General features: G+C 35.2%; 1 protein-coding gene and 1 long non-coding RNA gene across 3 annotated transcripts in view; one reads left to right on the top strand and one right to left on the bottom strand.

Moving 5' to 3' along the window:
- LOC111507662 (uncharacterized) overlaps nucleotides 1-17357 on the bottom strand; it is a 395391-nt gene that overhangs the window by 293705 nt on the left and 84329 nt on the right. The gene's annotated exons all lie outside the window — the stretch shown is intronic.
- On the top strand, nucleotides 532-16299 carry LOC141486328 (uncharacterized). The gene is made up of 2 exons (XR_012467773.1): nucleotides 532-647; nucleotides 14873-16299. It is a non-coding gene; the product is annotated as an uncharacterized lncRNA (long non-coding RNA).

Below are 17357 nucleotides of genomic sequence, written 5' to 3'. Positions count from 1 at the left end.
GATACCAAGTGTTTTGAGAAATTTCGATAAGCTTGGTAATCTTCTGTGGCTTTTGATCTTTTTGTATGTATGAATGAGATTATTTCGGCATTGATCCATGGTTTGAGAGGATTTTTCCGGCATATTTTGTTGCGGGAGTTCTTGTCAGTAGAGGCAGTTACGGTCGAGTAGAATTTTTCCCAGAGGATATAAACGTCATCACATGCGTTAAACAGTTGTGTCCAATCGATGGTAGAAAGTTCCTCGGATAACTGATCAAAATCGATTATTTTGTAAACTTCGGTTTCGTGCATGTTTGGCATGTGAATGTTGAGCTGAACAGTTGCGTAGATTACTGCATGGTCCGATAATCCAATAGGTGGTAGGATTTCATGATCTGTGATGATGTTTCCATCGTTGGTAAAAATGAGTCTAGAACAGATGGCTCGTTGTTGATTCGGAATCTAGTTGGTTCAGTGATGAGTTAAATTGGCAACGAAATGCATAAAATTACTCATGTCGCTATTTGTGTCAGGTATACTATTATTGGGTCAAGTGCTATTGGGGTAGTTAAAGTTACCAGCAATGATAAGGTTGTCAAGGGTCGATAGTTGATTTAAGTAATTGATCAATTGGACATTGGCTTCATGGGATACATCATTAGGTCTGTAGATACATACAATATTTATACTGACAGTTTCCTTGGTAAGGCTGACACGCCTTGGATCACGGCAATATCTTGTTGAACTGCAAAATCGGTTATGATCTTATTGCATAAATATACAGGGTGTTTTTTAAACACATGCTAATATTCAAGGAGGAAATTTTTAGACCCATTTTAAGGAAAAAACGTCCTATGGACGTATGTCCTGAACGCCTTAACTTTTGAGATACAGGGTGGCAAAGTTTTCAAATGTATATTTTTGGTGAAAAAAATACTACGCCACTGCTTTATCTTAAATTAAAATTATTTTTATAATCTCCATACATTTTTGAGCACATTTGATTTGCTGGGTTTTCTTTGTCCGACGCATGGTTTTCGCTCAAAAAATTAAAAATCGCTTTACTTAAGGATAAATTCCTTAAAAATCTGATGCGGTATCGTGCATCGACTGAAAGCAAACTGAGAGATCAGATTTGTTGCAAAATAATTGAGGATCTCAAAGGTATTTGTTTGTTGTCAGATGCACTGTTCTCAATTAAAATTACGTCATAACGCAGCACCGCTTAATAATTTTTGAAAACATAAATTTAGTTATCCTGGAATAAATAACGTGTAGCAGAATTTATTTACTGCATCTCTTGGAAATATGGAGTTTGTCGATATGTGATTTCTTTCAAAGATTAAAAGCAGAAAAAACAGCGTACCCACCATAGCAATAAAAAACGAATTCTCTGTATGTACAAACGTCAGTAGCTAATATTGATGTTGGTTTAAAGTGAGGTGTTGGTGTGAAAAACTGTCACAGCGCGTTTTGATTGATTTTGAAGTGTTATTGAAGTTAATTTGGTAGTCCGCTGTTTTTCTGAATATCAGTAAATATGGTAAATTTTACGAATGCGGAAATGGCGCAAATGCATTACGTATATGGACTTGCCGATAGTAATGCAACAGAAGCCAGGCGCATTTATCAGGAAAGGTATCCTAATCGTGCCTTACCAGATAGCCGAACCTTTTCAAATATTCATTGTCGACTTGGGGAAACTGGTAGTTTCAAGAAAGGGACTCCGGAAGGTAGACCTCGTGTAGTAAGAACTCCTGAAATTGAGGAAGCGGTGCTACAAGAAATTGAGGAACATCCTGAGACGAGTACGAGGAAGATCGCTAGAACTCTGGATATTTGTCATCAAATTGTTTGGCGTATTTTGGTTGATTTTTTGTTATACCCATACCATATTTCAAGAGTGCAGGCATTACTCCCCAGAGATTTTCCACATCGTGTGAACTTCAGTCAGTGGTATCTATAAAGTATTGCACTAAATCCGCAGTTTGAGACACACATTTTGTTCACAGACGAAGCAAATTTTTCTCGGAATGCCATTCAAAATTTCCATAACAATCATGTGTGGGCTGAAGAAAATCCCCATGCAATAACCGAAACCCATTTCCAACACCAATTTTCGGTTAATGTATGGGCAGGAATTATAGGTGACCATCTAATAGGCCCATTTTTTCTACCAGGACGCCTTTCACTTTCTCGAAGAAGACTTACCTGGGTTATTGGAAGATGTGCCACTTGCGTTAAGGAATCGAATATGGTACATGCACGATGGCGCCCCTGCTCATTTCAGTGTAATTGTCCGACACCATTTAAATACAGTTTATCCTAATCGTTGGATAGGTCGCGGAGGACCTCAGCAAAGGCCGACAAGATCCCCCGATCTCAACAGTTTAGATTTTTTTTATGGGGTCACCTTAAAACTCTTGTGTATAAAACTCCCGTTAATACTTTAGAAGATTTAAGAGAGCGAATAGTTGCCTCGTGTGAAACTATACGAAATACGCCGGGAATATTTGAACGGATGCGTAATTCCATGCGTACTAAGTGCAGGTGGCCACTTCCAACAATTTTTATAATCAGTTTTGGTATTATTACTAATTAACAAATTTGTGCTATTCGTTTAGACTTACTGTCACAAAATGAAATAAAATTCGTTTTTGTGAAAAAATATTTTTTTTGCAGATTATGTTTTCAAATATTATTAGGGAATTGGTAATGCGTTATGAAACAATTTTCAGATTCTCATTCATTTTAGAATTGATCTAATTTCTTAATTTGCTTTCTGTCGATTTTTATTTTTTTGAGTGAAAATCATGCGTCGGACAAAGAAATACCAGGAGATCAAATTTTCTCAAAAATAAATGAGGATTTTAAAAATGATTTTATTTTGAAAAGAAAGCATTGGCGTAATACTTTTTCTGCCTTGCCTTGAGGCATGGAACATATGTACCAAATATGCCAAAGATGTCTACAAAATTATCTCAGTTATTATTAAAAACCTGATTATTTTTGAAAACTTTGCCACCCTGTATCTCAAAAGTTAAGGCGTTTGCGACATACGTCCATAGGAAGTTTTTTTCTTAAAATGGGTCTAAGAATTACCTTCTCAAATATTAGCATGTGTTTAAGGAACACCCTGTATACACACTCCACCACCGACACGATTTAATCTGTCCGCTCTGTAAATACTGTATCTAGACTATTCTATTTAAACCCTCTTACACTAGAAAGAAAACGATGGTTACAAAGGGTTGAAAATGAACACCCTTTTCTGCGATTGCAATGAAGCAAAATACATTCTGTTTTCCCCAACCCTGTCGTATTTTACGAATAAGCTTATCCCGCCTTCAAATAAAGTGTTATAAATGATCACAAACACCAGCAGTTTCAACAGTTGCACAATAGATTTTCAAGGTTTTTATCAGTATTACAACTGCAGCCTATGAATTTTCCGGAAACAAACTATTCTTGTTTAAATTTTTCACCACGAGAAATAGTTCGATTCCTCTTTGGAGCTCGCAAAATTTATAGTGTAATAAAGTTTATCAGCTTGTTTTATCCACGGAGTCTATTTGCATCAAAAGAGAAAACTTTGCGGAGGAATTCTGGTAAGGCCAATATAGTCAAGTAATTACCAACAGTTTGCAACTTTGCTATGTGATCTTGGAAATTGATGAGTTTTTGGCAAAAATAGTTAATGAACTGTGGTCTCATTATACTTATAACCGCTACTTCAATGTGGATATTGCTCTCCCCTTCAGATTTTGGATAACTAGCTTGAACTTATTAAGTCGATAGATTGAATATTTTGTGGTAAATCGAAGAAAAAGTAAAAGTAAGAAGTCAACTTCAAGAAGTTGGGCATTTGAGGAATATGACTCAAGACTTGATGAACGAGAAAATCACTGGTTCAATATAATGGTTTCAGTACTTAAAGAAATCCCTTGGTTTTTATCTGATATAAAATTTCTTTTTTATTTAATCATTTTTCTAGAAATGTAGGTACCTGATATTGTGGCGTCGACTACCTAATAACTCCTTATAAATGAAATAAAACTATAGATTTGGTAGGTTTTAGAGTTTTTATAACAGAAATTCCAAAACTGTCATCAGTGTTGAAACAGACTTAAATCTTTATAACTGAATTATAATAACATATCCCAGAAAAAAATTCTCTACGTATTATTCAACCAATGTTACGCTCATGAATGTTGACATAGTCGCGCTCAGATGATGGGCCAATATTCATATATCTCTCTATCTAACGCTAGTTGCACACACACCGATTTTGGACGGCCGACTTTGTACCGGTCGTCCAAATTCCAATAGTGAACCACATGTGGTAAGAGGACCTTGCACACATGCCTACCGGTGATCGTCGCCGGTAAATACCGGTGAGCAGACGTCCACTGAAGGCAGTACCGGGAAGTAGTGGCGTACATGACTAAATACACTCTTGCATACCCACCGGTTTTTTACCGACCATTCCAGTCTCGAATGCTCGGTGAAATTGAAGTTACTACGCATTAACTTCGTTTTGGTAGTGCGTGCTAATCACGACAACAAAGCAACTGATTGTTTGACCGATAAAAATTCGGTGAGTGTGCAAGCACCCGCTACCAATAAAATATCGGCCGATTTTATACTGGCCGGCCAAAATCGGTGTGTGTGCAACTAGCGTTACGGCAAATTTAATCTGTCGTTTTTTTCCGCCACACGAACATATCTGTGTACGCAAGGTTGTCATTTATAATTCAAATTTTTTATATTCACTTAATGAACATTGATGCTGTCTGTTATTCTATGACCATTAAGCTGCGTGGGTATGATTCAAACAGAGGATGATAAAATTTATAGAATCACAACCTGATAACAATGTTTTCGTTTCAATGAAATAATGTTCTTAAGAATTTAGTGCCTACTATCTTGGAATTTCAGTATATGTGTAACATTATATATACGAATAGTCTAGAAACAGTATTGTGGCAGTACCACTGTGTCCACACCAAAAAAAATTATGAAACTCGCGAAGTGAATTATAATTGTGGCATTAACTATGAGATTTCCACAGAACAGTTTATAAAACCGCAACACGTGTTCCAACATTAAATAGCGGTTCAAACTGACTGTTATTGTCCCACCATAATAACTACAACACTATGGTGGGACAGGGGTACGATGGTGCAATTGTGATGAAAGGTGCTTTTAATGACATTCAAGCAAAAATACGGCAATCATATCATCGAGCTCTGTTTGTCCATTGCAGCTCTCATTCTTTAAACTTGGCCCTTTGTCATTCATGTAGTGTACCTCTTATAAGAAATTGTATAGGAACTGTTAAAGCATTCGGACATTTTTTGAGAGTTCAAATCTATTATTGAGACATTAGAACAATTCAGCACGGAGCGAGATATGGAGACCTCAAGGAAAGCTTCTTCTTTTCTGAGATCTGCTCTTTTCAGCGAATTCGTGGTATCACTCTGTTTTTTGGCAAACGTATTTGCAGCAACATATTGAGAACGTAGTATCTCCACTTTCAAGATATTCGATCCAATATCGAAAAATAATTTTCAAATTCATTTTCAGAAGCAAAAGATTCATTAACTGAAGCCAATGAAGAGATCAAGCCTCCACGGTTGACATCAGGAGTGTGATAAATACCCTCAACAACAAGGCAGGACATAGCAACACTGTTTTACCTAATACTCATGGGGACGGGATGAATCTAGCGAATGATTTTAATGTCCATTTTGTAAACTCTGCACCAGCTATCAAGAGTTTCCATAACAGGGAAAATCCTACCCCTAGCAAAACAAACCACAACTCGATATTTCTTCATCCAGTGAGTGAAGAAGAAATAATCCAATCCAGCTATGAACTCAAAAATAAAATGAGCAGTGGTATAGACAATGTGCCATCAAAAATTCTAAAAAAATGTATTCCGTCCTTATTACATTTTTGATGATTGCCTGGTACCTATTCAGATCAAATGAAACTGGCCGTAGTTATCCCCATATTTAAAAAAAGGTGAACAAAATGACACGAATAATTACAGACCAATAAGTTTGTTAACAGCTTTCTCCAAACTTTTTGAAGTTATTATATCAATGAGAATTATGAATTTTTTTGTGGCACATGGTTTGTTCAATGATTTCCAACATGGCTTTCTTAAAGAGAACAGTACCGAAACAGCCTTGTGCAAGTTTGTGGATGAAATTCAAAATTTAATTGAACAAAACTCTTGTGCCTGTGGCGTCTTCCTGGACCTCAGTAAAGCGTTCGACTGTGTTGATCATTCCATTTTACTTCGAAAGCTTTCCAATTACGGAATGAAGAAAATGCCTTGGATCTCTTGAAATTGTATTTGAGTAACAGGAAGCAGAAAGTATATATTAGGCAACGAAATAATGAATTTTTCTCAGACTTCACTGAAATAGAAAAAGGCGTACCACAGGAACGTGTACTTGGACATTTACTATTTATTATATGATTTATATAAATGATTTCTCTGAAATTTACAAAAATCAAGTACTAAAGTTGTGAGCTGTGCAGATGGTTCCAATCTCATTGTACCAGTAAACAGGAACCTCAACTTGGAAAAATATTTATATTCCGGAATATTTCTATTCCGGAGTGTTTTCAGCTCAGTAGTGAAAGACTAGATATTTCAACGAGTACAAAACTGTTAGGAATTTATATAGATGATAAACTGAATTATGAGGTACATATTGACTATCTTGCAAAAACTAGCAAATAAGTGTTATGCAATTCGAGTGTCGAGAAGTCACTTGAAAATCGATGCATTGAAAACGGCATATTATGGGATTGTTTATCCTCTGCTGAAATATGAAATATTAGTATGGGGAGGGAGTACACAACTGGAACGTATTTCCATAATGCAGAAACGTATATTGAAAACAATGTTCAATATGAATTACACAGATACTTGTCGGGGTACCTTCAAGGGTAACAAAATGCTTACTGTATATGCTATATACATTTATGTTTGTGTACTTTTTGAAAAACGAGAACAAATCAAATTTTGAAGATGACAAATATAGACATGAGTATTCCACCCGATAGAAACCCAATTATATTGTTCCCAAACATAGATTGAAAAACACAGAGCATGGGCCGCATTACGCATCAATTGAACTCTACAACCATTTACCTTTGATCATCAAAGAAGATCGGACAAAACAAATTTTTAAAAAACGTGTTTTCAATCTCTTGTGTGACATTGAGCCATATTCATTACAAGAATTCATGGACAAATACCCATTTTCAGTCTGTATCAAATTTAAGCTTCCTTCAATGTTACATTCTACTCTTCAATCTTTATCTGTGATATTTACTTATTTGTTCCTGTCATTTTCATATACTTATAGTATTTACCTATAACACGTGCTTTTATATATATATTAACATTAACTAGCATTTGTATTGTTGATGTAATCATTTTTATGACTTGAGTTTTATCAATTGTTTAAATTGAAAGCTTCAATAAATCTATCTATCTATCTACAGAAGCATCGCGCTAATCCAAATAGTAATAACCACGAACAGTATTACCGCATAACTGTTGCAATACCCCTATTAGAAGACTTAACTTCCCAGCTAAAAATGAGAAACTAATTGCTGCTATGTACACTCTTATACCAACAGTCTGTTCCGAGAAGGAAACGCCATTCCCAAGAGAGGACCTAGTGATGTACGAGGACCTGGTGGAAATAGACGAGGCACAAGGCGAATTTCAATTATGGAAATTATTTTGGCAGTGCAGAAGCCCTTCGGACCTGCTTTCTTGCGTTATTGGGGGTGTCGGAGAGTGCAACAGGCAATTGTATCCCAACATTTATATGTTTTAAAGATTCATAACTTTTTTGGGCGTACTTCTAGCACATTTTTCAGTAAAAAAATCGATTCCTCTATCATATCTACGTAAATAAGCTACCCTTGTTACTAGTCGACTCTACCAGTGACCGCATGCACCTCGGAAAGGTCATTTTCCACACCTGAAAACCTACCTATGGAATTCTTGTGAGCAAGAAAGGCTAATCGGATTGGCCGTAACGGCAATTCACAAAGATGTCATTATCCCAAGTGATGCTGTTATAAAATCATCTAAAGGAACCATTCATTCAGGCCAGTCTCAACTCCCTACACTGTAGGTTGATGAACTGACACCTATCAGAAAACAACTACTCCCCTCGCTAATACCTCGGAGGGCGTTGGATTATATCCGACAAATGACAGTGCAGGAATCTTCACTGAAGTTATTCCTGCATATGCTGTTGTCGCCCTTCGTGGTATTAGCGTAATAGTTAGGGGAGTAGTTGTTTTCTGATGGGTGTCAGACCATTAACCTTCAGTATAGGGAGTTGAGACTGGCCTGAACGAATTGTTCCTTTAGGTGATTTGTCTTCAAGTATGCTCACTGACTATATATGATGATGTTATAACTGAATTTGCCGTTAAAAAGTCTGGAAGGCTTGATTTTGTATTGTGAATTCAGTGGAGGACTTTTTCCGTACCAATTTAATGGTAATTAATTAAATTTGAATTAGCAAGTCTTTTTTATTGAGACCCCCCGAAACAACAATCTGGGCACGGCTTTGTGTATGGTGAAACAAGTGTTGCAGATTTGTAAAGTGTTAACTGAATATCTGAGATTTAACACGCTTGAGGAAGCTATTGTGCGTTACCTAAATCATTATTAAGGTTAATCACATGTGTAATTTCAATACCCTAGATATCATATTAATAAGAGAATCACTCGCCTACATGGAGTAATTTTCCAAAGGCAGACTGGAATAGAGAACTACATTAAATGTGGGAAACAAAGAAAAATTGGCTGTGAAAAATTATAAACCATCTCAGAATTCCATGCAAAACCATTTAAAATTAATATAACTGGCATTCATGCAGTCCATTTTAATTAGAAAAGTTTGCATTATCATGTAAATGGGAATTGCTGTATTTAACAATTGTGACATGCCGCTTTATATTAGAGCGAAAATTATTATTAACTCAGAAATGATTCAGTTGTCCCCGGTCAACAATTTTGTACTCTGGCTATGACAGTTTCGATATTTGATCCATAAAGCTGAAAAGTAATTTGCACGTAGACTTAAGAATGATGTGTACGTAGAGTTCAGAACAGCTTGTGGGTATTCAACTCACTAGAATTGTGACAAATCGTGATGTGAAGACTGTAAAAAATCATCTCTAAAATGAAATGCAGCGTACACATTTTTTTAGAATAATTGTCAACAACCTCTCAGTAACAAAGTGATAAAGTTGTTGAAGTAAAAAAGTGCAAAAATAGAAAATGATTTACTTCAAATTTTCATTTCTTCACCATAAATTGGTATCATTTGGAGGTATGAATTTTGAACATTTGATGAAGTAATTTTTTTCTCTTCAGTTTCATCACCTAGTTTTGAATCAAATAAAAAAGTGGAGGGCCGTGAACATAAGATGATTTTTTAAGAAGGCATATGAACCTGATGGCGAGGCCATTAGGTTCAGGGTCGCCAGAGGCTGCTCTCAAGGTGGGGTACTATCTCCCCTTCTGTGGTCGCTACTGATGGATAGTCTGCTTGATGCTCTCGACAGAAGAAAAGTAGATCTGCAAGCTTATGTAGATGACCTTGTCATCTACTGTAATGATCCCCTTCACCAGGAGAAAAAAATTGGACGATCTAACGCCACTTACCCTCAGTGGTGAGGTCATTCCATTTGAAATGGAGGTGAAATATCTTGGCAGTTTTATTCATGAAAATCTCACCTGGAACACTCACTTGGAAAGAGTTTTACACGAAGCCAGACTGTCCCTATGGACACGTTGTGGTTTGTCGTAAAACTTGGGGTTAAGGTCTCAAACAAATCCATCACATTCATGTGATGATTGCATATGATGCAATGGCCTGGTAGCCGAAGGCTTTACAGAAAAAGGCTCAGGTGAAACTCTCTGGCTTACAGAGACAGACTTGTGTGGCCATCAGTGGTACCATCAGTACCACACCGTCAACGGCCACGGATGGACTTCCTTCTGACGAAGACAACATCAACACCGATCTATTATCTATCCATTTGGTAATTGGAAGTCGTAGTTGAAAAGCACCTCTACCCTCTTTCCTTAGATCTTTGTCGGACCGAATTATATTTTTTGCCGAAGCAGGCACTCTCGTATTCATGAGAGTTCCAACTGCATGAATGCCTCTGTCTTCCAAATAATCGAAGAGAAGACACGAAGTGAAATCTCTATCCATGAATTTAGGAAGGAAGTATTTACATTTTGAGTCAATCGTTTCACAACACTTCCGCCAATACCTAATTCTGGTTCAGGTTTACCGGCAGGTCATGTGCTAGCACCTTGGTAAACGAAGAAATCCAAGACTAGTCCCTGAGGAGTACCCAAAACAAAATTTTTCAAGCCTACTAGATTGGGCTTGTTTTTTACGTACTGCGAAAACAGATTTTCCCGAAAATGGAATCATTTGTTGATCTATACTGAGGTACTTTGTATGCGGAACTTGTATTGCACTTTCTTTTTATTGCATCAATTATTGGTTGGACTTTCAATAACTTATTATTGCTTTCAGTTTCAGCGGTAATTTCTACGTTATTTACCAAATGCAAGTAATAACAGAGTTTGAATAGTTTATCACGTGGTAATACTGTCGCTGCAGGAATTTTCAAAGTATTTTTCTAGTACATACGCACCCTAGGCATCTTGAAGCAACCCATTATGATATAAGAACCCACTAACTTCTTGTAATCATAACGTGTAGCTCTAAGAGGAGGTAAATTATCTTGCAGCGCTCGAATATTGCTCTGATCTGCCATCAAGCTCAAAAATTCATCGCCCAGATACTGACACAGATAACGAAAATGTGACCAATTTATTTTTTCTCTGACAATCCACTCTTGATCCATAGCTTCGGAAATATCTGGTTGAGAAATGTTATTTTCCCATTTCAATTTATTTCGTTCAGCAGCTGTTTTGTTTTGCATGATTTCATCTCTTATGACTGACAACGGGATAGTATCATCGTCTTCAGAGTATCGATAGAGTTGACCAGTCCTTCGTACTTGTTTCCATCATTTTCCTCACTTTCTGAGTATCGATCCTGTACCAAAAATTGCTCAATTACGTCATCGGTGCTGAGGTCTGAATCTCATATTCGCCTCAGTTCCTCGTCAGTCAATGTTTTTTTCAAATAAGCAGCACTGTCTGTAAAGTAAAATAAGATTACGCTTACCACACTGAAACCGATAGTCCAGCCGGCGGGATCACAAAATAAATAAGATTTCACCAAGAAAATACCTAACTATCAACATTACAATTACGTCTGCCAACTCCAGAAAGCATGAATTTCACTACTTGTTACTCTTCACATTTGATTTTTATTAAAAACCATAAAAATCGTTACTTACATTTCGAGTTGCTGGGGTTCGCCATAACTTCACTTTGCATTCACGAAAGCCGATAACTATGTGCTATTAACAGCACCGATTGCGGTGTAATCCCAAGTACATGGGTTCAGTCTGCTGGACAGGTGGATTCGAGCATTACAAATTATATACATTTTGTATTAGACCCAAATGAAAATGTGTCCAGTAGGCTGAACCGGGGGACCGAGGAGGCTAACCTAACAGGTTCTTCTTGATGTATGTATTCTTCTAGACATAATTTGAGTTGTCCATAAATTGATTGCCTACTTTGATCGAGTTACTCACATTGACAAAAACATGACAAGCTGTTTCTGTCCCATGTTTTCATTGTCTCTAGCCTGTCCCTGCTAGTTCGTCTCGGCTAGCCGCTATTTTGTTCAGGTAAGTTTTTCAGTTAATTCTTTAGACTTCAGACTGTCTCTTTGTAATGTTTTTTCTATGTATGTTTCCAGATGTTTTTCTGATAATCTTCATGTTTGTCATCATAGATTTTGTCACTCCCACAATTGGTTGAAGGCTGGTATTCGGAACTAATGATCCGTATTATCTAATGGCAGAGTAGTCAGAGAAAGACTCCTTAACAAGTAGTATTCCGACTTCATCAATTTCTGCTACTCTAAGAACTTTTACAATAAAATTCTGAAGTACTGACATATTTTAAAATATCTGGCGCGAGAGACAGAGAGAAAGAGAGAGGTCAGTTCTTGTTCCACACCGAAGAAGATAATTCAAACCCGTTAACTTAAAAAACTACTTTCCAACGCCCTACGCCATTTTTTGTGGAATTAGCCGCGGTGGTAGTGCGCCCGACTCACGATCGGAAGATCGTGGATTCGATTCCCGCCTCGACCAGATATTTTTCTCGAGAGAATTTATCTGGTTGAAGTGGGGATGATTCTGCAACCGTGTTAGGAATCACAGGTTAAAAGGTAAGACCTCGCACAAGTTTCTCAACTTCTGAAAGTTGTCGTTCGTATGGGGGCGACAGCTAATTAACGGAAAAACAAATTTTAAACAGACAGACAGAAGGTTTCTGACTATTCGTTTTCTTGTTCTTAAATTGAAATACCCAATATGACTTTTTCAGTTAACTCGTGCTCTTGAGAGGAACATTTCTGCTGCATAACGTTTTTACTAAAAAAGCAAAGAATTTGTGTGACAATGAGAAATAAAGTTCTTATCAAGGAAAACCATTCACTGATTTAAACCTTTTTTCATAAACGAATACATCACGAACTATTCACTTACTCCACAACACAATTAATTCGTAGGGAATAAATGGACTAGAGGGAATTTTTATTTCCATTCGGGTAGTATACATTCCTATTGTTCTCCATAATTTTGTCGCGCTTCCGCAATTTATGGCATATTAGATTTTTCAAGTGAGATATTTTTGGCGTGTCGAATTTATGACTACAATTAAAACTTTTTGGCCCTTTCCGGTTGAGCGTGGTTCATGATCGTTAAAATAGTAATAAAGTGGTGAAAATTGTTAACCGGAACGTTATAATGATTTTGATTTTTCCTCATCACTAATATTTGGTTTTCACTTAGGGAATATCCTATTTCAAGATGATCGTAATTATTATCAACAGTGTCAACCAGTGGCTTATATAAAAGGTCGGTTCCTGCCCTGCGACATATAAAATTGATGTAACTGTAAATAATTCAATAATAATGAATTTAGGAAGTCATTTTATGGGTCATCATAAATCATTCAATCGAAAATAATAGAGTATAATTGGAAAATTGAGAAGGTAAACTGGTACGAAAATCAGAAACGTAATTATGAGGTCACTATATTTATTCAACTTCAAAGATGAACTTTCAATTAAAATTTCAGCGATGATAAATACTCTCTCCAAGATTTTATATTTTCAAAGGTTTCGTTCGCTACAAAATTCTCAGTTTCTCAGATTCTAATTAAAAGAATCCGCACATTTTAATTCCGAATATTTATTTAGAAACTGATTAATTTTCAACGAGTTCAACCTGAAGACTACCAAAGAAGTTTTGATTTACATTTTATATAAGTGATGTATTAGCAGAAACAATCTCGGCAAGAGAACTCAAGAATAATGGGTCTTCTAATGGTTTTTGAGAAAGCGATAAACGTTACAGATCATTAAAATAGAGAAAGAGCAAAGAGTTTGCACATTGAATTATGACGAGCAAAATACCTTTTGTTTCAGTGTAATTCGAATGGAACCCAAAAAGAAAATACATTTAGATCCAGAGGCGGCCTAAGGCGTGGGCCACCGCTTACGACCTCGAAGCCAAAAATACTTTTTTTTTATCGAAAATTAAAAAGTACATGCCATGCATCTCTCTTCATGAACAATAAATTACAAAATTCTCAACGTAACGATACGTAAGCAAATGAATGAAAAATTGGTAAATGTATTTCTTTTTCTAATGAGCAATATTATATCAAAAATTAATTTAAAAAAAAACTCATCTTTGTCGTTTCTGATCATTCGTTTTTATTGAGCCTGGCAACAATTTTTGGCGTTGAGCTGCTATCGCGGAAAATCCCCGGTCAGAGATCCCGGAACTTTCCGTTAATAAAAAGCCAATCAAGTATCGCATGCAGATGCAGTCTTGCTTCATGTTCCCATATGATAATTTCTAAAAGTATTTGATGTGAGAGTAAATAATAATTTTACATGGTTTCAAAACGATAACACGTGTTTAATAGGTTTTCTTTACAAAACATTAATAATTGAAAATGATGTCTATTATTTCTTTCATATCTTCGACTTGTTGATCTAGAATCAGTTTTCGTTTGAAATTAGCGAGTGTTGCATTATTCATTGATTGGGGCAGTGACTTGTACAATGATATGTATGAGTTACATCTCCTTGTTATTTCTAGTCTTTGGTTTGGTGCTCTAATATTATCCTTGTTCCCAGTATTATACGAATGGTTGTTACCGTTTGTAGTAAACTTTTGTAAATTTTTTTGAATGTGTATCAAATTGCAGTGCAACATGATGACAGAGTTAATATATTGAACTCAATAAACAATAAACCCATTCTTACAGCTCTCCATTTGACCTATTCCAGCTAAAGCTCTGATTGCTCTTTTTTGAACTATAAATATTTTCGAAATATGAACAGATGTGCCCCAGCAATAAATAAAGGAACTATGAAACATTGCATGATAAGCGGTATGGGCAGCTTCATCACCGATTTTATTTTCTATCTGCCTGATTGCATAGACCTTGCATGATAGATTTTTTGCTAGTTTGTCAATATGGGGTTTCCAAGTTAACTTTAAATCAACCTGCTTTGTTTTTCATTTGTATTAAACATATATTACATTAGTGAAATACTAAAGTAGGTAATATACAAAGTAATATTATTATCTATTATATTCATTTGATTTTTATTCGAACGAATTAATCCACTTCTAATTTGGTTTTACTCTAGGAAAGAAAGGCTCCACAAGGAAGAGACGCCGCCACAACCAGTACTTCCCTACATCAGAGGATTATCGGAAAGGATAAGAAGGATTGGGTCCAAGAATAACATCAGGACCTGCTTCAGATTCGGGAACACTATCGTAGCAGCCTCACGAAAACCAGGCTTTATGAAACAAAAATGAACGAAAGTTGATAAAAGATACGTCTTTCAGATTATTGTGATCGCTTTTTACTAAAATATTAGATTTGTGCTCTGTTCCAACAGCTCGTTGATGTATAAGAAAAAGGGTTAGAAAGTAATTATATAAAATAATTTTCGAATATATCATAATGAATCAAGATAAACTGAAAAAATTTTTCCTTGTCGTCTCTCATACTTCAGCTAGCTCAGCTTGGTTTCATAAGATTTTACCAAACTATAATTGAATAACAATAATGTAAATACCACGACTACGCTTACATGTTACTCGGTTTTCCGGCATTTTGGAAATAAATCCTGAACTATCGGCTTTATGTGAAAAATAAACTTTTTCTATAAAGTATGAACCACGAAACCTTTTACGTGGTAAATTTCGCCATTTCAAACTCGGCCACTACTGAATATTTTTCAAATCGTGTAAATATTTATAGTAAATTTTTTGAATAATTCTTGACTATTCACTTCACAGAAAAAATATTCGATTTTTTACCGAGTTTTTTGGAAATTCCGAATTCTTTCAACCATTTGAAAATGAGATAGGGAAGTTCGAGAATTAGTATTGATTAATAATATTTTTCGGATTGTTCAAATATTTATTTCTGATGAGGGTTTTAATGATAGTAATCCTTAATTACTCCAATGACTCTGTTCATCAAATATTAGAAATCTATAAAAATAAACATAATTACTGACTGAATTCATATTTCCATGACTACCACACTCGACATGCAGATCAAATTAGACCTATAAGATATAGATTCAATGGAGCAATGAATAACTCTCCCAGTATAATTCATTATAATCACTTGCCTAGGAAAGTTAAATCTTTGTCCCCCAATTGTTTCAATCAAAAGGTGAAACAGTTCCTCTAGTTCCTCATCAGCTCAAATTTCTACACTATTGCAGAATATTTAGACAACCCCCACATTCGCATGAGAATGTTCAGATATATATATATATATATATATATATATATATATATATATATATATATATATATATATATATATATATATATATATATATATATATATTAATATCTATAATCGTATTCAAGTTAATAATGTTTTGTTTTCATGCTGTTTATTCAGTGTTTCTGACTGACCCATGATTTTTTTCCTTCTGGAAATACAAATGCAATTATATTCAAATCCACCTTTTTCTAATTTTTGTAATATGACTTGCTACAAATGTAATTTACATGAACGTAGTCAAATAAAGTATGTCTATATCTATGTCTATATGTTCAATTTTTATCATGATAGAACCAAATTTTTCAAATTGAAATAATACTTTTGTCCAATTCACAATAATTAGTGTCCGACCGAAGCTGGTTTTTACGACCGAAACCGAAACCGAAAACGAATTTCGGCAACGGTTTCAGTTTCGGCCGAAACCGAAACTTCCTTACAATGATTATGTTTTGAAGGAAAAATAAAGAAAAGGTTATTTTAATCAGTTAGTCTTTATTTTTTCATCTTTAAATATAACGTTATGCAGTCTTCGAAATTTTTACTTATTGATAATCAACCTTATTTAAGAAAAAATATTAATGGCACCTTAAAACTTTAAAATAGGTGAGGTGTTTATTTGAGTAGGTGTAGATCCTTCTTTTGAATATTATTGATGGGTTTTCCAAAATATTAAACACAAAATTACTTATTTAAGTTGTTACCTAATATCACTTGTATAAAATTCAACGAGCCGAACATGACCGATCACAGCGCGGGAACTCCCGAATGCAGTTTCGGTTTCGGTCGTAGTTTCGGCAGGTTTGCCACCAAAACCGAAACCCGTTTTTTTGCCGAAACTCGACCGAAACCGAAACCGAACTTTCGATCGGGCACTAACAATAATTACTAAATATTTGAAACCTAAAAATATTGTACCTTCATATAACATCCCAAAATTAACATCGTTCAGATATATTCAAGCTGTTTTATGAGAAATTGAAAAGACCATTTTTCTTTGAATTTTTTGAAATTATTTTTTCCGAATAATTTCGAACTGAAGTTATTCTGGGTTACTAATAACTTGCATTTTCAAATATTTGTTCATTTTCATATGTCATATGGACATAAGTATCTTTTTTAATTTAATTTCTTCTGAAGAAAAAGATTTTATATAAGATACATTTATAATGTTCAATATTCTACCAAATATTTCAATTATGATAAAAATGTATATATGATATACCATTACAAATGTCAATATGACGATAATATATAAATCATTTCCATGATCATCACAATGCGAACATAATTGTTTGGAACTATTGATTCATCTCCAAACG

The sequence above is a fragment of the Leptinotarsa decemlineata genome, unplaced genomic scaffold, assembly GCF_025532065.1.
Source record: "Leptinotarsa decemlineata unplaced genomic scaffold, Ldec_3_MD MMD2_tig00026354_RagTag_RagTag, whole genome shotgun sequence".
Taxonomy (NCBI): Eukaryota; Metazoa; Arthropoda; class Insecta; order Coleoptera; family Chrysomelidae; genus Leptinotarsa; species Leptinotarsa decemlineata.
Note: the sequence above shows the minus strand (reverse complement) of the source record. Positions and strands in the feature narration are given on the sequence as shown.